The sequence below is a fragment of the Tiliqua scincoides genome, chromosome 1, assembly GCF_035046505.1.
Source record: "Tiliqua scincoides isolate rTilSci1 chromosome 1, rTilSci1.hap2, whole genome shotgun sequence".
NCBI lineage: Eukaryota > Metazoa > Chordata > Lepidosauria > Squamata > Scincidae > Tiliqua > Tiliqua scincoides.
In genome coordinates, this window is record NC_089821.1 from 300,709,528 (window position 1) to 300,734,136 (window position 24,609).

Here is a 24,609-nt window from a genome sequence, read left to right on the forward strand (position 1 = left end):
GAAGTCCTTTGTAGCAGAATCCATTTTTGTTCTGATGCAGATTTATTAAAGTTGAGAGATGTAGACAGTAGAGTTGCATTAAATCTTAAAAGATTTAAGGATCAAAAGGGCTGCTTGCATTGTTAAACAGGTTTTGCTGCTTTCTTCCCTAATTTTCCCATCCCCCCTCTCAAGCTGTGCTGATGTCAAAGGATGTGAACACCCCAGAAAGGTGTTTCAAGGGGGGAAAAAGAGAGGCAGGGCACTTAAGTTGCATTGCTGTTTTTTTTAAGAACTGCAGCTTCTTATAGAATTTGTACAGTGAAGTATTTTTCTATAGTTCAATGCGGGTGGCTTTGTAGTTACTGTTTATATTGTAGTCACACAGGGAAGTGACTATAGGGATACCTTTCATTGTGTTATCAAAAATTCTTTATTTAGAAAGCGTTCAGGGAAATTATGGAAAATTCGGAGCTGACATACTTACATTGCTGTCTGTTAACAGTGATTTTAGGGTGCATAAATATTATACAGTACAGATATTCGAGAGTTTTAGAGATCTGTAGAGTATTATCAATTTCTTAATTTTCTTAAGCCACTTGCTTGATTTCAAACTGTTATGAGATTCTTTGGTGATGGCTTTTGATTATTCAGATGTGATCAGAAGCGGATTCTTTGTCACTCTATCATCCTAATATACTTTGTTGGAGAGTGGATCCCCATTCTGTTTTTACCAGCAGGGTGCAATAAACATAAGTGGGTATTCTCATTTAACTACCTACCACCTGCATTTTTGATGCAATATGAATTACTTGGTAGAGGATGATTTGTTGAAACAACTGAATCGAAGTCATGATGGTAGCAATTTCTACATAAATCTTATAAGGTGAAATCTTGCTTCTTTTTTAAACTGCAGTGCAATTCTATGCAAATTTACTTGAAATTAAACCCCACTGAAGTCCATGGAGCTTACTCTCAGTTGCATGTGCATTGAATTTTGAACCTCCAGTACAAAATCCTATATTATCAAAATAAATAATGCTAAAGAAAAACAGATTTGTCCTGCATTTGGTGGTCAGGTTTTAACTTGCATGCTTTTATTGATATAGGAGGGATTTATATAAGTGGTGTTCTTCTAACTAGAGTGCATTATCTTATGGTAGCAACAAGAAGAAATTCTTTTTTGAAGAAATACCTTGTTCACAACCTCCAATTTAAATAGAAAAATCCTGGGTGCCTCTAAAAAAACCTTTTATTCTTTGAACATGATCAGAAACTGATTGTGTTACTCAGTTATCCCAATGTATTTTGTTGTAGGTGTTATCCCATTTCTTTTCTATTTTTACTAGAATAGTAAATAATAATTTTTATCCTTTTATACCATTTTACTAGAAATTAGCAACACAAAATGTACTGTTCATTTTTAAAAATGCTATATCCAAGCATTATGGTTGGGCATACTTACACCGCTTCTACTGTGTTCAGTGAAAACTGAAATCTAGGAGTTTCTAAAGTTAAACTTACCAAGTTTTGAGAGGCTGGCTAACTGTTGGTCATCCACTTAAATTTTTGTGGGCTTGGTCTAAGGGAACAGCTGGCATTTACAAGTTTTAGTATCAGAGCATGTGCAGCCAACTAGAACGCTGGCTTATTTAAACAAAAATAGATGTAGGTATTGGAAATATATTTACATTCCTGATTAACACAAAAAAAGTTACTTTATCATACTTTATTTTTGAGTATAATATGAAATATGTATTATATGCCCAGCTCTATATAATTAAAAAATTCCTGGCATAGGTTTACAGTCTGTCTCTGTACATTCTCCATGTGTGGAATACTGTGTGAGTTCTGTACTTCCATAGAACTTTGCGGGATAACTGACAACTACAACTGTGCAGTCTTGGTCTTAGCAGGAATGAGGCCTCATGTGAACAAAGTAGCTCTTGTCCTGCCACATTTAGGTTAATCAGTGTTGCATTAACTAGCAAAATGGCCATTAATGAATGGGTTGTGTGGAATAAGGGCTTGTATATTGCAGTGGCAGGGATGCTTGGGCATGTAATCCAGACATATATTAAACTCCCATATGGAATCCCTGATAGTAGGATCCAAGCCATTCAGGGTGGAGAATGGAAGGAAGACAGATTTTGGTTTTTTCAAAATATTGTCCCCAAAGCAAACACTCTTTTCTCATGGGAGTGAATAACTACCAGTTATATACACTTCAAAGGTAAAGAAGTATGTTTTGGTTGCTGCTCTGTGTTTCCTGGTAGCAAACATACAGCATAAAGCATCCATGTGAACTGAAAAGTGATAGTATACAGAAAAAGTAGACTTTGGCAAGATACAAATTCCACTTGAATCCAGCTATGTTGCTTTGACATCCATTCATTGTAATGGTAATTCTGTATCTTCATTGGAAATACGTCATACTGTAGGAACCCTGGATTATAAAATTGGGCGTCCTGGATTATAAAATTGGGCATCCTCTGCTTTAGGTCTGAGGGCACTAATTATGCATGGTGATATCTATGTGTTAGTGTTATGCACACAGTCTGAAGTAGCCGTAGCATGTCCTTCTAAAAAGGTGCCTTATGAAATGGGAAACCAACCAAATTCAACCAATTTAATGTTTTGTATGCATCTCTTCCTCCAACCTCAATAGTATTTTAGCCTCACACCAACCTCATGAGGGTTCATCTGACAACTGTGTTCTATTCCATGCACTGTATGTTTTGACTACAAGTGCTTTCTTGACTTGAGAGGAGCAGTATAGATAGTTTTGGCCTCCTACCAGCCCTACAGACATTTCACAAATTCACTCCATTGTCTTTCCATCAAAAAGAGTACACCTATACAAAAGTCACAAAATAAGGCAGGATGGACCATAATGTGATGGAGTTGAAAATAATTATCATATTGTGATCAGTCTATAGGCTACTTGGTTTTTGCAAATGAAGCTGCCTGGCTTTGATCTTGATCTTTTGAATGCACAGTCTGTTTTTATAAGTATTGTTGTGGCCAGTTGTCACCTGAGATTCTTTTATTTTAATATCATGGGAAGAGGTCATGTCTTATTCCTATCCAAGTGCCTTCATTACAACCGAATCTGCTAAGCTCTTGGCGTAATGACACCCATCCCCAGCATTGCTAAGCCCAAGTGTTCAAAAATAATAATTAAAAGAAAGGAAAGTTTTCTAAAAGTGAGACTAGTTTGGTTCTTTTCACTTCTGTTTCTGAGTCATGTGAACCTTCACCAGATAAAAAAGAAATAGTAACCTAATAATACTTCATGCACATTTTTTGTTAGTTGCATATAGCCATACTTGCTGCATTTAGAACTCTGGTAACTTCCATGTTACTCCTATTTATTTGAACTTGTGCTGTGTTTGATTTGGCTCCTGCTACTGTGTGTAGATTGCTCTCAAGGAATCTGTTCCTAAAGATTATGCTTAGGACTTTGCTGAGTGCAGTATTACCTGCACAGATTATCTTAGAAAAAATAAGAGGCAGAGCTAGAAATTGCTTCAAAACTCTTTATTGTGCCTGGGCCCATCACAGTATACTTTATCAAATTCTTAAGTGACAAATATCTTTGTGTATGATCTCTTGTGAAAAGTGATATATAAATTGAAGTATAATTAAGGAGAAATTGTTCTCTGCTTTTTGCATCCTTTGCAAACCAACCAATTACAGGGCCAACCTTGTTATACACTGATTTTTTTATACATGGATTTGACTCAACACGAATGGCCACTGCAAATGAGAACGAATGTGCTGATCTCTGGAGAAGGGGAAAAATGCATCCCTTTAAAATTACAGTTTAGAAACTGCTTTTCTTACTGTTGTAGAGAGACAGGTTGCAGTCCTAACCACACTTTCCTGAGAGTAACCCATTGAACAAAATAGGACTTACTTCTGAGTAGACCTGGTTAGGATTGTGCCCTCAGTCATGCAAGTGATCATTTCATTCTTCAGCTGAGCCAGGCAAAGGCAGGAGGTCTTTTGCATTTCTAATTGCTGACTACCTCTCTGCAACAGTAAGAAAAGCTGTTTTTAAACCACAATTGTAAAGGCACACACTTTTTTATTTTTTAAACTCCTTTTATCTAACACATTTTATGGTATCAGCAGGGAGTCCCAGAAGCAAACCCCTGCGGATATCAAGGTAAGACATTATTCCAATAGGAGCAATGGAGGGGCCAGAAACCTGAAGTGGGTCTTTAAATCTTTTTTCACTGATTTTTTTTTTATCCATGGATTATTTTAATCCACTGGGGTTCTGGTGGAGTGGAACTCCAGTGGATAACGAGGGACAACCTGTACTTCCTTTCACCACTGTTCAGGTAACCAGCTACATATGTATCTCTTGTGGTTACCACATAGCTAGATTTTTATGTACCTCTGTTAATAGGCATAATTTCAGATTTATTAGATCTGCAATTATTAAACATTTAAATTGCAAACCACCATACTGGTTTGCTTGTTTGTTGACCCCTGTGATCACTTACATTTACAGCCATTGTAAAGGATTTTGCTGGCTGGCTTTTCTAATGTAGTGGGTAGCATCCAGTGTGTCAGAGGAAGAGTCCTTTTTGCTGAAGCAAGGAAATTCTGGTTGCTATCCAATGACCCCAATGCCAATCGATTATAGTGTTTAGAATTTTGGACTTGAACCAGCAAGATCTGGGTTCAAATACCCATTCAGCCATGATGTTTACTGGAGCCAGTCTTGTATGATATAATAACCTTAAAGAGACGTATACACTGCTCTTTGCTTTTTGGTAGATGCACAGTATATAAATGTGAATATTTAATTAAATAACTTCTTGCCCATGGGGACTGCCATTTCTGTATCCTGTGAGCACTCTATGTAGTGGTTGAGAGATTAGACCATCTCTCGCATTGTGCAGTGGCATCACTAGGGTTCCAGTGTGTATTGGAATCACAGAAGATCTGTCAAGGAGGTAGGGTGTGGTGTCAGCAGTGGCCCCTTTAAGGGTAGTGCCTGGGATTTCAGCAGAGGATGTACTGCACAGCTGCAGCCACTTGAAGGCAATAGCGCCCTCAGGCATAAAAGCACCTGATGAAGGGAGAGTTTGGTGTGGGCAGTAGAAGGAGGAAAGCTTTAGGAAGGAGACTGGATTAAAGGATTAATGGCTAGTGGGCTACTGGAACTGATGACAGATTGGTGAATGGACTGTGAAGACTGCTGGAGACACTGAGTTTAGCTGCCACACTCAAGACCTGTGGAGGACCAGCACGCTGCTGTAGTGGCGGGAGGAGCTGCTGTCAGGAGAGGGGAGGAAGGAGAACCTCTGCAGGTGGAACAGGCTAGCTACCCTGGTTGTGGGGTCCAGTAGTGCTGCAGGGCAAAACTACAGTCATTCTTGGGGAAAGGAGAGCTAATTAGCTCAAAGTGGGCATAATTCTCCAGGTGGAGCTTGAACTGGGAATCTGGCAAAACAGCTTCACCCGGTGCGGGATGCGAGCGTGTCACCCCCCCATACAGTGGGCGGAGAAACACCCCAGGTGGTGGGCATGGTGATGTACCATCACTCCCCCCCACTGGTGTTTTGGCGGTACCTTTTGATAGAACAAAGATGGAACACAGTCTGCATGAAATTACGCATTGATTGGTATATAACATGATGGTATTATTCCTCCAAACTGTGATTTTAGTGATTTTGATCACTAGGGGTGTTACACCCCCCCCCAGGGTGTCAACTTACTAACACCTTATTGCAGCAGTTCTCAAACCTTTAGCACTGGGACCCACTTTTTAGAATGGCAATCTGTCCAAGACCCACCAGAAGTGATTTCATGATGAAAGTGACATCAACAGGCAAATTAAAATTAATAAGTATAAATAATTAAAGTAAAAAAAATAATTAAATAAGCAGAAGCCAGGCCTGGTCCACCAAGTGAATTTCCTCTGTAGCCTGCCTGCAATAACACCCCCCTCCAAAATCAGTAAGGTTTTCAGCCCTACCCAGTGCCCAGTTCAGTTTAAGAACTTCTGTTTAAACCAGATCACTGTCAGGATCCACCTGGCTTTGAAGTCTCAAGAAAGTTCACCTTATCAGCTGAAGCCTGTCTTGATCCTTTTTAGTGTGGGGGGGGGGGGGGAGGCTGCCTTCTGGAGCATTTGTTGAGTTCCAGTTCCATCAGATCAGGACCATTCTAGTGGCTTCACATTCCCCTTTGCCTGGCCTGACCACCAGTCAAGGCACATTTGCTTACTTACCGTGAGGCTTAGTTTCGCTTTACATAGGGCTCAATACATTCGTCTGCTTAGAGGGAGGGACATTTTTGCGGGCTGCTTTCATTGTATCAGAACGATTCTGGTTTATTGGATTCTTCTCAGCCTGCCCTTTCCGACGGGTTAAGGCAAGTTCGCTTACTCACGAGTAAACGCACGATACGGGTCAGTTTCACTTTCCTTAGGGCCCCATGCATTTTTGGTTCTCTGGTTTTTTGGCCTATTCTTTTGATAGAAAGGAGATATTTCATTCTGGTTTTATGCGTTTCATTCTGCTGGAAATTCCACATTCAGCAGTATATAACACGATGGTATTACTCCTAACCATCGCGATTTTAGCTTGTCACCCCCCAAGTACGCATCACGCCTCCTGCGCACGTCGCCCAGTGCGACCGGCACCACCCACACCCTCTAGCAACGCCACTGGCATTGTAGCTGCTGGTTGGAACAGCTGCCATGCAGAAGTCTTTAAAACAGCTTCCCACATGATGGCCATGTTCTGAGAATCTGCCGAGACCAACAAGTCTCAAAAGTACAAGCAACAATTTCTGCCTGCTAATTAGGAATGTTTTTGCCACATACATTTGTGATAGACTTTGAGAAAGCCACATTAAAAGCACAATAAAGAATAGAATCTTTTCTTGCTATAGAAATAGTAAAATGAGAGAGCACCACAAAGCTCTGAAGAATTAGAAGAAAACAGACAGGCTACGCATTTTTTATGCAACAAAATATCAGTTTGGTTATAATTGGAACCAGTTCTGTTTATCAGTTTGGAGTGAGTAAATTAAAATCTGTACTTGTTGGATTCACCAGGCCCTGATACTGTGTATTGCAATGCTAATTCTATGAAATTACATTTTGTTCTGTTTTGTTTAATTGCACCTCCATTTACTAGTAAAATAGCATTTACCATTGTCTTCTGCAAGATTTTTGATGGGAATTGCCTGTCTGGGTGATTGAGCTGTTTATTCAGAATGCTCATCCTCTGCCCTCTGTGACTGTTGTGCCAATTATTATACAGACAGAATGAATTATTTGCCGCTAAATCTGGGACGTGCAAGTTTGATATTTAGTATGCCCTGCATTGGTTTCTGTACCTTCAGTGGATATTGCCCAGTGATACACAAGTGTGCCTATAGGTAGGGAAGTGACTGCATGGGTTGGATCTGTGTCTATCTTAATTTGTTGAAAATCAGTAAGAAGAAATAATCATGTTTGTTTGCTCTGGTAATCAATTTGTGGTTTTATTAGGTCTTCTGAAAAAGATGACCTTTTCAGGTCCTCAGCAGGTTAGCACTAAAATTGTAACTTTTCATTTCTGGAGAAGGTGTCTGAGGATGTATCTCAGATGTTACACTCAAATTAACCTTGGTTTAACCCTGAGGTATTCAATCTGTGCGTTGGGGCTCCCTAGGGAGGTGTGGCTAGCCCCCTGGGGTGTTGTGAGGCATCTTGGGGAGAGAGCTGGCCACAGCTGCAATGCTCTGCTCAGTTTAGCTGCATGTGCTGCCTCCCTACTTACTGCTTTTCTGTGTTTGTGAACAAGGTGGGTGGGGAGGGTGTGTTGAACATGGTGGGGGGAGGTGGGAGAGAAGGTTGTCTGGGCAGTGGCAGAGATACTGTATCATCAGCACAGGGTGAGCTCCTGGCAGGCTTCAAACTGACAAGAAAGCCTGACCTAGGGAGAGCTCAACCAGTCCTCGCTTGGGAAGGAGGGAGCCCAGCCTGCTCTTAGTGGGGTTGTGTGTGTCCAAATGCCACAGCCTGCATTCTGCCATCTTGCCTGGGGGGAATAGGGGTGGCATCTGCATGTTGGGGTGTGATCATGCCCCCATCTATTTTGGGGGTGAGTTGTAAACTTGCTCAGTGTGGCTGCAGTCCTATCCACACTTTCCTGGGAGTAAGCCCCATTGACTCAAATGGGACTTACTACTGAGTAGACCTGCATAGGCTTGGGGTCTGTGTCAGCTTAACCAAGGATCTTCACCTTTCTCTTTTTCCTCCCCCTTCAAAAAAGAACAAAAAAGCTACTCTTGATCAGTCAAGCTGTCTACAAAAATTGATTAAAAAATAAAAATACCCATTCCTTTTCAGCCATCCCCCTTTTCCTTCCTGCCTCCTTTTGGGGGGGGGGGGTTACTTCCCATGTTGGCTGCTATTATAAGATGAAAGGCACAGTCCTTTGATTTGTACTGAGTATTGATTTATGCTGGAGATATTTTTCCTGTCTATCTTCTTGTTACTGATAACCCCTTCTATAACCCCTGATACCATACTATGAAAAAAAAACTGCAAGACTTGACAGGCATTTGCAAGAAAGCTGACTTGTTGAGTACACCAGGAAGCTAGATCATCATTCTCCCTGAGAACTTCAGTTTGACAACTGCCCTGTGTGATGGTCATTTCATGTGTTACTGATTTTATGTAGTCAAAGTAAAGGTACTCAGTGTAGTCCAAAACATGTTTTGCAGAATATAAGAAATTAATTTTCTATAATCTGCAATTTTTGGATTGTGAGCCCTTTTGGGAAAGGGAGCCATTAGTTAACATAAGAACAGCCCCACTGGATCAGGCCATAGGCCCATCTAGTCCAGCTTCCTGTATCTCACAGCGGCCCACCAAATGCCCCAGGGAGCACACCAGATAACAAGAGACCTCATACTGGTGCCCTCCCCTGCATCTGGCATTCTGACATAACCCATTTCTAAAATCAGGAGGTTGCGCATACACATCATGGCTTGTAACCCATAATGGATTTTTCCTCCAGAAACTTGTCCAGTCCCCTTTTAAAGGCGTCTAGGCTAGACGCCAGCAACACATCCTGTGGCAAGGAGTTCCACAGATCGACCACACGCTGAGTAAAGAAATATTTTCTTTTGTCTGTCCTAACCCGCCCAACACTCAATTTTAGTGGATGTCCCCTGGTTCTGGTATTATGTAAGAGTGTAAAGACCATCTCCCTATCCACTCTGTCCATTCTCTGCATAATTTTGTATGTCTCAATCATGTCCCCCTTCAAGCGTCTTTTTTCTAGGCTGAAGAGGCCCAAACGCCGTAGCCTTTCCTCATAAGGAAGGTGCCCCAGCCCCGTAATCATCTTAGTCGCTCTCTTTTGCACCTTTTCCATTTCCACTATGTCTTTTTTGAGATGCGGCGACCAGAACTGGACACAATACTCCAGGTGTGGCCTTACCATAGATTTGTACAACGGCATTATAATACTAGCCGTTTTGTTCTCAATACCCTTCCTAATGATCCCAAGCATAGAATTGGCCACCTTCACTGCCGCCGCACATTGGGTCGACACTTTCATCGACCTGTCCACCACCACCCCAAGATCTCTCTCCTGATCTGTCACAGACAGCTCAGAACCCATCAGCCTATATCTAAAGTTTTGATTTTTTGCCCCAATGTGCATGACTTTACACTTACTGACATTGAAGCGCATCTGCCATTTTGCTGCCCATTCTGCCAGTCTGGAGAGATCCTTCTGGAGCTCCTCACAATCACTTCTGGTCTTTACCACTCGGAAAAGTTTGGTGTCGTCTGCAAACTTAGCCACTTCACTGCTCAACCCTGTCTCCAGGTCATTTATGAAGAGGTTGAAAAGCACCGGTCCCAGGACAGATCCTTGGAGCACACCACTTTTCACCTCTCTCCATTGTGAAAATTGCCCATTGACACCCACTCTCTGCTTCCTGGCCTCCAACCAGTTCTCAATCCACGAGAGGACCTGTCCTCTAATTCCCTGACTGTGGAGTTTTTTCAGTAGCCTTTGGTGAGGGACCGTGTCAAACGCCTTCTGAAAGTCCAGATATATAATGTCCACGGGTTCTCCTTCATCCACATGCCTGTTGACCTTTTCAAAGAATTCTATAAGGTTCGTGAGGCAAGACTTACCCTTACAGAAGCCATGCTGACTCTCCCTCAGCAAGGCCTGTTCATCTATGTGTTTTGAGATCCTATTTTTGATGAGGCATTCCACCATCTTACCTGGTATGGATGTTAGGCTGACCGGCCTATAGTTTCCCGGGTCCCCCCTCTTTCCCTTTTTAAAAATAGGTGTGAATTTTGCTATCCTCCAATCTTCTGGCACCATGGCCGTTTTGAGGGACAAGTTGCATACCTTAGTCAAGAGATCTGCAACTTCATTCTTCAATTCCTTAATAACCCTTGGGTGGATGCCATCAGAGCCCGGTGACTTATTGATCTTTAATTTATCAATGAGGTCTGAAACATCTTCTCTTTTAACCTCTATCTGACTTAACTCCTCGGTCAGGAGGGGCCGTTCGGGTAGCGGTATCTGCCCGAGGTCTTCTGCCATGAAGGCAGATGCAAAGAACTCATTTAATTTCTCTGCCATCTCTAAGTCTCCTTTTATCTCCCCTTTCCCTCCCTCACCATCCAGAGGGCCAACCGCTTCTCTGGCGGGTTTCCTGCTTCTAACATATTTGAAGAAGCTTTTTATTCCCCTTAATGTTGCTGGCCATGCGTTCCTCATAGTATCTCTTGGCCTCCCATATCACCTTCTTACATTTCTTTTGCCACAGTTTATGTTCCTTTTTATTCTCCTCATTAGGGCAAGACTTCCATTTACGGAAGGAAGCTTCCTTGCCCTTCACAGCCTCTCTAACTTGGCTGGTTAGCCATGAGGGCACCCTCCTGGATTTAGTGGAACCCTTCTTTCTTTGCGGTATACACCTCTGCTGGGTCTCTTACTGTTGTTTTAAGCAGCCACCATGCACTCTGGAGAGATTGGACTCTTTTTACCCTCCCTTTCAACCTCCTTCTAACCAGCCTCCTCATTTGAGGGAAGTCTGCCCGTCGGAAGTCAAGGGTTTTTGTTAGAGATGTGCCTGGTATTCTTCCCCCAACGTGCATGTCAAAACGGATCGCAGCATGATCACTGTTCCCCAATGGCTCAGTAACGTTTACATCTCTAACCAGGTCCTGTGTACTGCACAATATTAAATCCAGAGTCACCTGTCCTCTGGTGGGCTCCGTGACTAGCTGATCTAAGCCACAGTCACTTAGCACGTCAAGAAATCCGGTTTCCTTATCATGACCAAAACACAAATTGACCCAGTCAATATGAGGATAATTGAAGTCCCCCATGATTACAACCCTGTCCCTCCTTGTCACCTCCCTGATCTGTTTCCTCATTTCAAGGTCCCCATCCGATTTCTGGTCTGGAGGACGATAGCACGCCCCCAGTATTACATCGCTGCACAAGCCTGGTAATTTAACCCACAGAGATTCTACGGTGGAGTCGGACCCACCTTCAATCTCTACTTTGCTGGATTCTATCCCTTCCTTAACATAAACGGCCACCCCACCTCCAACATGCCCCTGCCTGTCCCTCCTGTAGAGTTTATAGCCTGGGATTGCAGTATCCCACTGATTCTCCGCATTCCACCAGGTTTCCGTTATGCCCACTATGTCAATGTTTTCCCTAGTCACCAGACATTCCAGTTCTCCCACCTTTGCTCGTAGACTTCGGGCATTCGCATAAAAGCATTTATACACGGAATGCCCCAGGATGCGCTGCTTATTGGCTCCTTTGTCCCTGCATCCTCTCATTGTGCCAAACCGTCTATCACATCCCATCACCCTACCTTTCCCAATTTCTTCTCCTACTCTGCCTTTGTCTTGTTGTTCTCTAACCTCCCCATCCTCATCCCATAGGGATGAGGCGTCCCGAACAGGATGCCCCTCGGCTCCTGTCGGCCTTCCCCCAGGGATCAGTTTAAAAGCTGCTCTGCCACCTTTTTAATGTTATGCGCCAGCAGTCTGGTTCCATTCTGGTTCAAGTGGAGCCCGTCCCTCTTGTACAGGCCCCGCTTGTCCCAAAAAGTTCCCCAGTGCCTAACGAATCTAAACCCCTCCTCCCTACACCACCATTTTCTCATCCACGCATTGAGACCCCTGATCTCCGCCTGCCTAGCTGGCCCTGTGCATGGAACAGGTAGCACTTCAGAGAACGTTACCTTTGAGGTCCTGGCTTTCAGCTTCCTGCCTAAAAGCCTAAATTTGGCCTCCAGGACCTCCCAGCTACACTTGCCCACGTCGTTGGTGCCGACATGCACCACAGCCGCTACCACTCCCCCAGCACTGTCTACTAGCCTGTCTAGATGAGAAGTGATGTCCGCAACCTTCGCACCAGGCAGGCAAGTCACCATGCGGTCCTCACATCCATCGCAAACCCCCCTCTCTATGTTTCTAATAAACGAATCCCCCACTACAAGAAGCCCCAGACCCCCCTCCCACCGAGGAGTATCCCGAGTGCGCTCGGATACGGGCCCATCCCCTGGAGAAGGGGTCCCCCCTAGGGGATTGTTTCCCTCCTCTCCAGGATGACGTCCTCCAGTCCCGAGACTTCCCACCCGGGCAGCCGAGGAGCTGCACGCCTGAAGTTGGGACGAAGCCTGATCGTCCCTGGAAGTCTCCCCACGGTCCTCCTCTGCCTGCCTGCGCTTCTCCAGGTCAGCCACCAAGGCTTCAAGGGAGCGGACGCGTTCCCTGAGAGCCTGGAGCTCCTTGCACCGAGGACACACCCATGACTTATGCCCCAGAGGCATATAATCATACATGTGGCACTCGATGCAGAACAATGGATAGCCTCCACCCTGCTGCTGGCTGTCTGACTGCATAGCTTTTTTGTTGTTGTTGTTGTTTTATTTAGGGGTCCTTTTAAAAACCGTACACTGGATAGCAGCCCTTTTCTCAAGGGAAGAGGAAGGGCAGTGTATGGGGCCTTGGCCTCCTCGCCCTGCTGCTGAACTCGCCCAGATGCTAAACTCTCGTGCCTTACCTGGCACTTAGTTCCCGAGGCACTTGGTTCCCAGAGGCCACACGCGTCTGCAGAGTTGTTTGATTTTTCTCTGTAAATTTGATTTTTCAAAGTTGTTTGATTTTTCTCTGTAAACCACATTGTGAACTTTTTGTTGAAAAGTGGTATATAAATACAGTGGTGCCTCACATAACAAAATTAATTCGTTCCGCGAGTCCTTTCGTTATGCGAGTTTTTTGTTTTGCGAAGCGCGTTTTCCCATAGGAATGCATTCAAATTTAATTAATGCGTTCCTATGGGCAAAAAAAGTCAGAACAAAGTCAAATTTGGTTTACAAAGTGTTTATTAAGTGCTCTTTAAAGACATACTGTATTTTTCGCTCCATGTAAAGTCAACAGCAGTCAACAGTGGCATTAAGAACCATTATCACTGTCATTAACAAATGGAGAGACTTAAAGGTTTGAGTACTCTAGTTTTCTGGAAACCCCAAGAACTCATCATCGCTAGAGTCAGAATTTATGAAGCTCATTTGCTCACAGTCACTGACATCACTTTCTTCGCTGTCTTCCTCCCCCTTCCTTAGGGTGAATGTGAGCATAAACTGGCATGAAGATCCCCCGCTCCCTAGGGTGAATGTGAGCATAAACTGGCATGAAGATCCCCCGCTCCCTAGGGTGGACGGGATCATAAACTGACATGAAGATCCCCCGCTCCCTAGGGTGGACGGGATCATAAACTGACATGAAGATCCTCCCCTTACTACGGTGGATGGGATCATAAACTGACATGAAGATCCCCCGCTCCCTAGGGTGGACAGGATCATAAACTGACATGAAGATCCCCCGCTCCCTAGGGTGGACGGGATCATAAACTGACATGAAGATCCCCCGCTCCCTAGGGTGGACGGGATCATAAACTGACATGAAGATCCCCCGCTCCCTAGGGTGGACGGGATCATAAACTGGCATGAAGATCCCCCGCTCCCTAGGGTGGACGGGATCATAAACTGGCATGAAGATCCCCCGCTCCCTAGGGTGGACGGGATCATAAACTGGCATGAAGATTCCCCGCTCCCTAGGGTGGACGGGATCATAAACTGGCATGAAGATCCCCCGCTCCCTAGGGTGGACGGGATCATAAACTGGCATGAAGATCCCCCGCTCCCTAGGGTGGACGGGATCATAAACTGGCATGAAGATCCCCCGCTCCCTAGGGTGGACGGGATCATAAACTGGCATGAAGATCCTCCCCCTTCCTTAGGGTGAATGTGAGCATAAACTGGCATGAAGATCCCCCCCTTAAAACAAACCAAAAAAAAAAAATTGTCTTGCGAAGCACGGGTCATAAAAATTCGTTGTGCGAGTCACCAAAAATCGCAAAACGCTTTCGTTCTGCGAGTTTTTCGGTGCGCGAGGCATTTGTTATGCAAGGCACCACTGTACTGTTAAAAACAATAATTTGTAAGTAAATATTAACCCAATTTTTAAATGTTCAAAAGACAGTAAAGGAAACCATTTTGGAGGAAAAGTATTTATGGGCAATCTTTATTTTTTATAGACATATGCCATCAACTCAGTCATCAGCATAGTGTCCAGTTGTGGTGTTATACATTCTCCAATACTGTGCCCCATGTCTTATTTCTAGAATTATTAAATGGAATGGCAATGTATTTATCATATGAAGAATTTAATAGACATAACTTTTTCAAGTGGATCAGTCCCAGTGATCTTTTATCAGAGAACTAGATTTCTAGCATCCCATAGCCCTAACCATATGAAAGAGAAATGGCCTTTTGAATTTTGTACATTTTATGGTTTCCAGGGTGACATGATGCCATAGACACATCTTGAAGCAATATTGTTGCAATTTAGCATAACTATAAAAATCTTGGTTTTCCATAAGTAATCCCATGTTACATTCTTAATAGTTGCTCTTCCATTTTCCTCAATTCTTATTATACAGTTATCTGGTAGTAGCAAAACATGATAAAGCAAAATGGCCTAATTTTACACATTGTACTCCATACATTCTCGTATGAGTTTTTCAAAATCATGTTTTCGTCATCTCCAAGTTTCAAATTACTTGGGCTACTTTTTAATTAATTTGAAGATAATATGGAGAAGGTACCTTTTGTCTTCCAGATAGAGCATTACGCCATTTCTCTTAAATATTATTTAGACAATGGCATTAATATGTTTAATGTCTAATGTTGCATTTCAACCAGTGGAATGCTTTTATGTTGGTGTACATTAATATAGAACTACTCCAGTTCCAGTTGTGTACCACTAAAAAGCAAGCTTCAGCCCCTTCCACATGTGAAGAGCAGTGCCAAGAGGCTCTACATAGATTGTATTGTGTAACCCTCCTTCCCCATGCAACTCTTGCTGCTATGTCATATATTTTGCAGTGCATTTAGCCATTACAAATTAGAAGCCCTCCTGCGTTTCACTTATGCTCATATATCAGCTGATCATCAAGGCTCCCCTGTGCTATAGCGCTTATTCTAGAGAGTACATGTCCATTGTATGCATAAAATTGAGATGGAAAAATTGTGTTAGCTTTATTAGGAATGCCTGGATGTGCTGCATTACCCTTGTCACCAAAGAGGTGACATAAGAACAGCCCCACTGGATCAGGCCATAGGCCCATCTAGTCCAGCTTCCTGTATCTCACAGCAGCCCACCAAATGCCCCAGGGAGCACACCAGATAACAAGAGACCTGCATCCTGGTGTCCTCCCTTGCATCTGGCATTCTGACATAGCCCATTTCTAAAATCAGGAGGTTGCTTGTAACCCATAATGGAGTTTTCCTCCAGAAACTTGTCCAATCCCCTTTTAATGGCATCCAGGCCAGATGCCGTCACCACATCCTGTGGCAAGGAGTTCCACAGACCAACCACTCGCTGAGTAAAGAAATATTACCTTCCCTTTCAACCCCCTTCTAACCAGCCCCCTCATTTGAGGGAAGTCCGCCTGTTGGAAGTCAAGGGTTTTTGTGAGAGATTTGCCCGGTATTCTTCCCCCGACGTGCATGTCAAAACATCACAGCATGATCACTGTTACCCAGTGGCTCCGTAACATTATGGCTCTGTTATGCGCCAGCAGTCTGGTTCCATTCTGGTTCAGGTGAAGCCCATCCCTCTGGTACAGGCCCCGCTTGTCCCAAAACATTCCCCAGTGCCTAACAAATCTGAACCCCTCCTCCCTACAACATTTTCTCATCCATGCATTGAGACCCCTGATCTCCACCTGCCTAGCTGGCCCTGCACATGGAACAGGAACACTTCAGAGAACGCTACCTTTTGAGGTCCTGGCTTTCAGCTTCCTTCCCAATAGCCTAAATTTGGCCTCCAGGACCTCCCGGCTACACTTGCCCACGTTGTTGGTGCCGACATGCACCACAACCACGACCTCCTCCCCAGCACTGTCTACCAGCCTGTCTAGACAAGAAGTGATGTCCACAACCTTTGCACCAGGCAGGCAAGTTGCCATGCGGTCCTCACATCTGTCACAAAACCCCCTCTCTATGTTTCTAATAATTGAATCCCCCACTACAAGAAGCCCCCAACCCCCCCTCCCGCCGAGGAGTATCCTGAGTGCGTTTGGATACAGTCCCGGCACCTGGAGAAGGGGTCCCCCCTAGGGGATTGTTTCCCTCCTCTCCAGGATGATGTCCTCCAGCCCCGGGACTTCCCACCCAGGCAGCTGAGGAGCTGCATGCCTGAAGTTGGGACGAAGCCTGATCATCCCTGGAAGTCCCCCCATGGTCCTTCTAAACCTGCCTCTGCTTCTCCAGGTCAACCACCAAGGCTTCAAGGGATCGGACGCATTCCCTGAGTCCCTGGAGCTCCTTCCACCGAGGACACACCCATGACTTATGCCCCAGAGGCATATAGTCATACATGTTGCACTCGATGCAAAACACTGGATAGCCCCCACCCTGCTGCTGGCTGTCTGACTGCATAGCCTCTTTATTTTGTTTGTTTTTGTTTAGGGGTACTTAAAAACCCTACACTGGTTAGCAGCCCTCTTCTCAAGGGAAGAGAAAGGGTGGTATGTGGGCCCTGGCTTTCTTGCCCTGCTGCTGAACTCGCACAGAGGCTAAACCCACGGTGCCTTACCTGGCACTTTGTTCCCTAGGCACTTGGTTTCCCGCTTCCTTCTCCACTTATTCAGCTGAGACCAACCGCCATTTGTCTTCTGCCCTTCCAGAATCATCTCCTACAAGTATAATTCTGCAATATGAAATTTTGTTACTTGAGTTAATAAAATAATTGCACCTCGCAGTCAGTCTCTAATATTTGGTGATACCAGTACCAAGTCAGATTATTTGTAAGGATTCTTGGGCTAGCTGCTTGAATTGACCTAAATCTGTCCTTATATGGCTGTGTCTTGGAGCTGCTTCTGTAATGCTGCAGTACTAAGGCTTTCAACTAAAAATTCCTTAGCTATTGCTCCAAATGATTTGGAGATGGAACTACTTGTCAGTACAATTCTTGCCCTTTACCATATCCCACAGCTGAGTAGGATGTAAGAGCCATTGGAAATACTGTTATAAGAGGGAACCTCATTAAAAGAACTTAGAGAGATGCAATTAGTAAATAATTTTTAAATAATTGCCTGATGTCTTTTTATTGCATGAAGTTAAGAGATGGCTTCATGCAACACCTGTGAGGCTCTTCCACTCAGATGGATAGGATGAGTGCAAGCAATGGTATGTGCTCTGTGTTTCTCTCAATCATCATTCTCCTGTTGCTGCCACTGCCTTCTTTGCTAGCTCTTGGGGAGGGGGTGTGTGCAGCAGGCTGTGGCTTGATTGTTATATATATACCAATCAAAGCAAAGGGCTGTGTGCCTAACTTGGCTGGTGGAAAGAAAAGGAAGGAAGGAGACTCCATGCAGGCAGTAATCTCTCCCTGGCAAGGTGGAGGTGAGAAAGCCAAGCAGGCAGGAGAGGAAGGAATGCAGGTGGGAAATAATAATAATAATAATAATAATAATAAACTTTATTTCTATCCCGCCCTTTTCCCTAAAGGGACCCAGGGCGGCTGCATCTTGGTTTTCCTTGTTACTTTCTCAGTCATCAGTAGTTACTCCCAGGCTCACTTCAACCCTCCCCCTACATCAGTGGTTGCCAGTGTGAGTCCCACACAGAAAAGTGGAGGCATGTTACGAGTTTATTGAATGCATTATTTCAAAAATTGCCTATAGATAGAGCCAAATGAACCTTTTGTGGGTTTTTTTAGCAAGGGAGCTCTGGAGTTTGTGCAGCTGTAGAGAAAGCATTCTCAACCAAACAAATGTCAGATATTAGGAGAAAACACAGAAGTGCCACCTGTACTGATCTTCTCAGAAGGTGAGGCAGGCTGATATGGAAGAAGGTAGCCTGCCAAGTATTCTTGTCTCAAGCCATCTCAGGATTTAAAGGTCGAAACGAGCACCTTGTACCTGAAATACCTCTGGTAACACCTGAAGATGACGCTGCAGCAGTGAAGACTTTTCAAAGACAGCCCCATGTAGAGCGCATTGCATTAATCCAGACATGATGTCACCAAGGTATATGTCGCCATAGCCTGATCTCACTTAACTGAAGATGGGTGAAAACATTTTTTACTAATGAAAGCTTAACATCCCAGTTCAAAGACCAGTCCAAAAACATCCCACAACCATGAGCCTCAGCCTGATCTTTCAAAGGGCATTTGAGCATTTTAGTGAATTGTACATAAGCCCCCACTGGATCAGGCCAAAGGCCCATCTAGTCCAGCTTCCTGTGTCTCACAGTGGCCCACCAAATGCTCCAGGGAACACCCTAGACCAGAGGTCTTTAAACTTTTCAGCCGAAGGGCCGCATCAAATATCTGGCATGGTATCGAGAGTGGGGAAAAAATTAAATATAAAATTTAAATAAATTAGAGATGGAACTTAGATGAATGACTGAAATGAATGAATGGGTTCAGATGTCCAGGATTTCTCCAGGCACGAACACAGCCCAAGAACTGAAGCACACACAGTGGTTAAATGGACCCCCATTCCCCCACCCCACAAGCACAACTCTGGTTGTGTTTGGTCAACTGGGGCTCTTGGGATCAGAGGCTGGCTACAGGCTGCATAGAGGCACTTTGTAGGCTGCATCTGGCCCCCGGGCCAGGGTTTGGAGACCTCTGCCCTAGGTAACAGACACAACCTGCATCCTGGTGCCCTCCCCTGTGTCTGGCAATCAGAGGCAGCCTACCTATACCTTGCACATACCTACCATGACTTGTAACCTGTGATGAACCTTTCCTCCAGAAATTTGTCCAATCCCCTCTTAAAGGCATCTAGGTAAGATGCCGTCACTACTTCCTGTGGCAAGGAGTTCACAGACTAATTACATGCTGGATAAAGAAATATTTTCTTTTGTGTCTCCTAACTCTCCCAACACTCAACTTTAGTGGATGTCGCCTGGTTCTGGTTTTATGTGAAAGGGAAAAATGAAGCCCTATTCTAGGCTTTCCCAAATTAGGTGTTGCAACAAGTCCCCAGGGGCATTGCAGGAGGCCGAGCCACTTGGCAGCACGATCATGGAACAGAGACTCTGCTCCGCATGCTGTGCGTCATTTCGTTGGGTTTTTTGAACCGTCCCGCCCACCCTTACTGCATTTATGCCAATTTTAGGATCCTCTGCAGTTGCCAAACAGCCTGCCATTTTGAGTTGACTGTGCACTGCATTCACATAACGTATATTGCCGCCTCATGTGATAAAACTAAACACATCTAGTGACCAGCCAGTCAGACCCACAACTTTATGCAGTGCCAGATTTAAAATAAAAAATAGGAGGTATTACTTTTGTGCCAGCCCTCGTATTAGCACTCAAAATGTGAAATGAACCTTACCTCATTATAGAATGCAGTGCTTCAGCACAGAGCATGCCAAGCCACAATTGGGGTCGGAATGTCTGCTTGTCAGTGTTTCAGTCCCCTTTACGCACTTGAATGAGACATGGAATGCAGAGGTGTAGTACTTGTATCTGTGCCTTGAGAGTGCAAACTTCAGTTATGTGTGCTGGACTTGCTTAGAGGGTTATAAAAATAGTTAAGCTAATCCCACATCCCTATATACTTGGAGCATGGCGCACACTAGTCCAAGATCACTTAAATATTTGAAACAAAGTGCTGGCTGGCTTCTTTTTTTGTAATATTTACAAATCACATGTAGACTCAGTTGATGTGTGAAATAATAGTAGTAATTATACTCTCTACAATGTGATCATCTTGTGGTTCAATTTATTTTTTGTTTAGATTTGTCAGAAAAATTCATATTGTAGACACTGGCAAATTTTGGCATAAATAGGTACAAGCTTTTAGCTTCTGCCTGAAAAATGTTCAAGACCAAGTATTTTAATGGTCTTGTAAAGGGGAACTAAAAGGCCATGTGCAGCACATGGTACAATTCTCTGAAAGCTGCTACAGTTAGATTCATGAAGTGGTTTCCACTTCTATGAGGAGCCATATATGATCACCACTGCAATGTACTGATGTCTTTATATATATATTGTTAGAACTGCTGCTTGTGCAGACAAATTTGTTCTCCTGCTCAGTCTAAATAGGTATGATAGCATTATCTATCACCCAAATATTCCTACAGCTCAAGTGAGAATGTGGGAAGGTTGTGAGAATTCACTTATTGAACAATATTAGTCATAGGTTAAGTCTGGCTTGTGTCAGTTAGTCCTTTTATTATTATTATTATTATTATTATTATTATTATTATTATTATTATTATTATTATTTATATACCGCTTTTCAACAGAAAGTTCACAAAGCGGTTTACAGAGAAAATCAAACATACAACTAATGGCTCTCTGTCCCAAAAGGGCTCACAATCTAAAAAGATGCGAAAGAACACCAGCAGACAGCCACTAGAAAAGACACTGCTGGGGTGAGGAGGGCCAGTTACTCTCCCCCTGCTAAAAAGAGGAGCACCCACTTGAGAAAGTGCCTCTCACCCAGTTAGCAGGGGTAATTCCTATATGTATTTTTTGAAAAAAACAAAACAAAAAAAATAGCCTTGTGCAGTTTTTGTGCAATACCTGGAGGCAGAAAATGAAGTGTGTCTGTGTATACAACCACTCTGGCTTCAGTTAAGTGTGTCTTATGCTGTCTGGAAGGAGACTACCCATATACCTAAGGTGAATTGCCCTAAGTCCCATTACTAGCAGCATCCTATTAATGAACCTGAGTAAAGCTTTCAAGGGTAGAGGTAGGAAATAAAATATTTTTTCATTTGCAACGTTTTTCAGTGCTTTATTAGGCTTGTGTGGAAAGAGGTCAATTTCTGTTTCTTTTTGAAGTTGGTTATTTTTGCTAGAGTCTAGACCAGGGGTGCCCAAACCCCGGCCCTGGGGCCACTTGCGGCCCTTGAGGCCTCTCAATGCGGCCCTCAGAGAGCCCCCAGTCTCCAATGAGCCTCTGGCCCTCCGGAGATTTGTTGGAGCCCACACTGGCCCAACACAACTGCTCTCAGCGTGAGGGCAACTGTTTGACTTCTCGCATGAGCTGTGGGATGAGGGCTCCCTCCACTGCTTGTTGTTTCACGTCTGTGATGCAGTAGCAGCAGCAAAGGAAAGGCTAGTCTTGCTTTGTGCAAGGCTTTTTATAGGTCTTGAGCTATTGCAAGACCTTCATTCATATAAGTTAATCTTTAATATATTCATTTATGTAAATTTATTCAAATTTTAAATGTAAATTAATTATTTCCCCCATCCCAGGCCCCTGACACAGTATCAGAGAGACGATGTGGCCCTCCTACCAAAAACTTTGGACACCCCTGGTCTAGACATATATTGGTTTCATTATTTTTCTTTAAGCTATGCCTGGAGAAAGAAGGGTGCTCTATTTCAGGAATAGACAGACGCTGAGCTTCCAAGAGCTACTATGCCTGAGTCTTGGGATCCACCAACACAAACCGTTTAGACTTGGGGAGGTGGAGCCTATTGCAAAAATGGCAAATTTGTGCTATAACCTTCACTTCTTATTGCTTTACTTCATGTAAACGTATATATGTGAGTGCACAATCAGTAGTGCACTCAGCTCAGTATTTCATCTATTACAAATGAGACTGGGCTGTGATTAGACTGGATTCTTGGGAACCGGGGAAGATACAAGAAAAAAAGGAAAACTCAGGAACTCTTGTCAGTGCTATCAGTTGCTTTGGAATGATCTGCTCATGCTCTGTTGTATGTTTTGTCTAGTTAGCAGCACATAGATATGCTTGCTAGGGTTGATCAGACTAAAAGTCTTATAATCTTAAGATGCTCTTTTAAAGGCAGAGACCTTGAGTTTCATTTTTTCTAAATGGAAAAGACAGTTATGAAGCTGTTCTTCAGGGAACAACATACTTCTAATACAGTATGGCTTTGGGAGACTGGCTGGTGTTCATTAGTGATTATCTTCCTACCTGACACTTTTCAGGTATTGAATAAAATGTCAGATTTTTCTATTACTTTTTAAACATGCTTTAGAGTTAAGGGCTTAAATCTGGGTTTTGTACACTTTATTTCTTCCCCTAATTAAATCAACTTTTCCACCTATTGTATTTCTGATTATCTGAACTGTCACTTTTAAAATGTTATACAGGTCCAGCCTATTTATACACGGATTTGACTCAACACAAATGGCCCCTGCAAATGAGAAGGAATGTGCTGATCCCTGGAGAAGGGGAAAATGCATCCCTTTAAAATCAGTTTAAAAAACTGAACAGTCCTTTCACAATAGCCTTGTTAATGAGAGAGAGTGAGGGCAGCTGGCTGACAATCGATCAATCCTTCTCTCTCCAGTGAACCCTTCCTTTCTCCCTGAGCAGTGAAAGAAAGGTGATCATTTTGCATTGGTGAAGGGAGCGGCTGAGTGAAGCGCCTTTGTAAGCTCTTGGAGGAAGACTGATTGATGATTGTCTGCTTAATGACTCGTAACTTACATCGCAAAAGTCAGCAAGGCTGTTTTTAAATCACTGGAGCAAAGAAACTTTGTTTTTAAAATTGATTTGTTATAGTGCATTTTTGGAACCCAAGCAAATAATTAATCTCAACAGGTACAAGATTTGTCCTTTACATTATATTCATTTCTAGTATTTTCACATGGAGTGTTTGGTGACAGTGTGTCTCTGTAGAGCAGCTTTCAAATATTTGGAAGCTCTCCTTCATAAAAAGTTTGTTTCTCAAAATAACCATTTTTATTGCCTCAAAGTCATCTTGTTTCTTAATGAATATGGTGAGAAGCTGCCTAATGTCAGGTCTTCAAATAGGAGCAACAACTGCTGCCCCCCCCCCAATTGTGTGGAATTTATATTTATTTTATTGTATTGGCAACCTTCAGTCTCGAAAGACTATGGTATCGCGCTCTGAAAGGTGGTTCTGGCACAGCGTCTAGTGTGGCTGAAAAGGCCAATCCGGGAGTGACAATCCCTTCCACACCGGGAGCAAGTGCAGTCTGTCCCTGGTCTGTCTCCCTGGCTATGGGCCTTCCTTCTTAGTTGTCGATCCGCTTGTCGGTTTTCACCCTAAACCCCACGCACCCCATGAGGTTAACGGACCGTGGCGAGGCAACACCTTACTGGCTGGGGACTGCCCAGCTTAAGGCGGGCGGTAGCTGCCCAATGAGATGCAATTATCTCTCCCACCGTCGGAAGCAGCCCCTGGCGTCATGCTCTACGCCAGTGGAGCAAAGACTTATAACCGGTAAACTGCTGCTTCCCGTGTTGTGCCGACGCCGTATGGCGAAGTTGAAGTGTCCTCTCCAGTGCGCGAAGCCTGGGTAAAGAAGGTATGGAGGATAGGCTGTTACCCATGCAGCAAATCCCCCCTCTCCACGTCGCTGGAATAAGGTAGAGGCTAAATATATGATGAATAAAATATAGTGCTAATCCAATTTTCACCTGGGGCATATTTTTATGAAAACTTGCAAAGAACCATAAAAGTTAGTCAGTGTCCATATTGCTTCTTGTATGGTCCTAGGAAATGGTTAACTTACTTTAGAATAAATTGCATCTCAAACTATGTATGCTCAAGGTCACTTAACAAGAATTAGGGCACAATCCTAACCAGGTTTACTCAGAATAAGTCCAATTTTGTTCAGTGGGGCTTTCTCTCAGAAAAGTGTAGTTAGGATTACAGCCTGAGTCTCTTTGCACAGTTAAGCCAGCCTTGTGTTCACACTATCACTGTGGTAAAGATAAGGTGACATATAGAATGGCGATTGTAATTCATGTTAGTGACTGAATATAAAATCAGTGTGGTGATTATTTGAAGAAATGATATTAGACCCTGTGGGATTTTCTGGCTGACTTAGGATCAACAATGACTTATATTATTATTATTATTAACAGTATTTATATACCGCTTTTCAACTAAAAGTTCACAAAGCGGTTTACAGAGAAAAATCAAATAACTAAATGGCTCCCTGTCCTGAAAGGGCTCACAATCTAAAAAGATGCAAATGAATACCAGCAGACAGCCACTAGAACAGACAGTGCTGGGGTGAGGTGGGCCAGTTACTCTCCCCCTGCTAAAAAAAAGGAGCACCCACTTGAAAAAGT

At 43.6% G+C, this 24,609-nt stretch overlaps 1 protein-coding gene across 5 annotated transcripts in view; it reads left to right on the top strand.

The window, feature by feature from the left end:
- The window catches only part of PPP2R5C (protein phosphatase 2 regulatory subunit B'gamma), a 92,578-nt gene that overhangs the window by 30,475 nt on the left and 37,494 nt on the right, over positions 1–24,609 (top strand). The window lies entirely within an intron of this gene.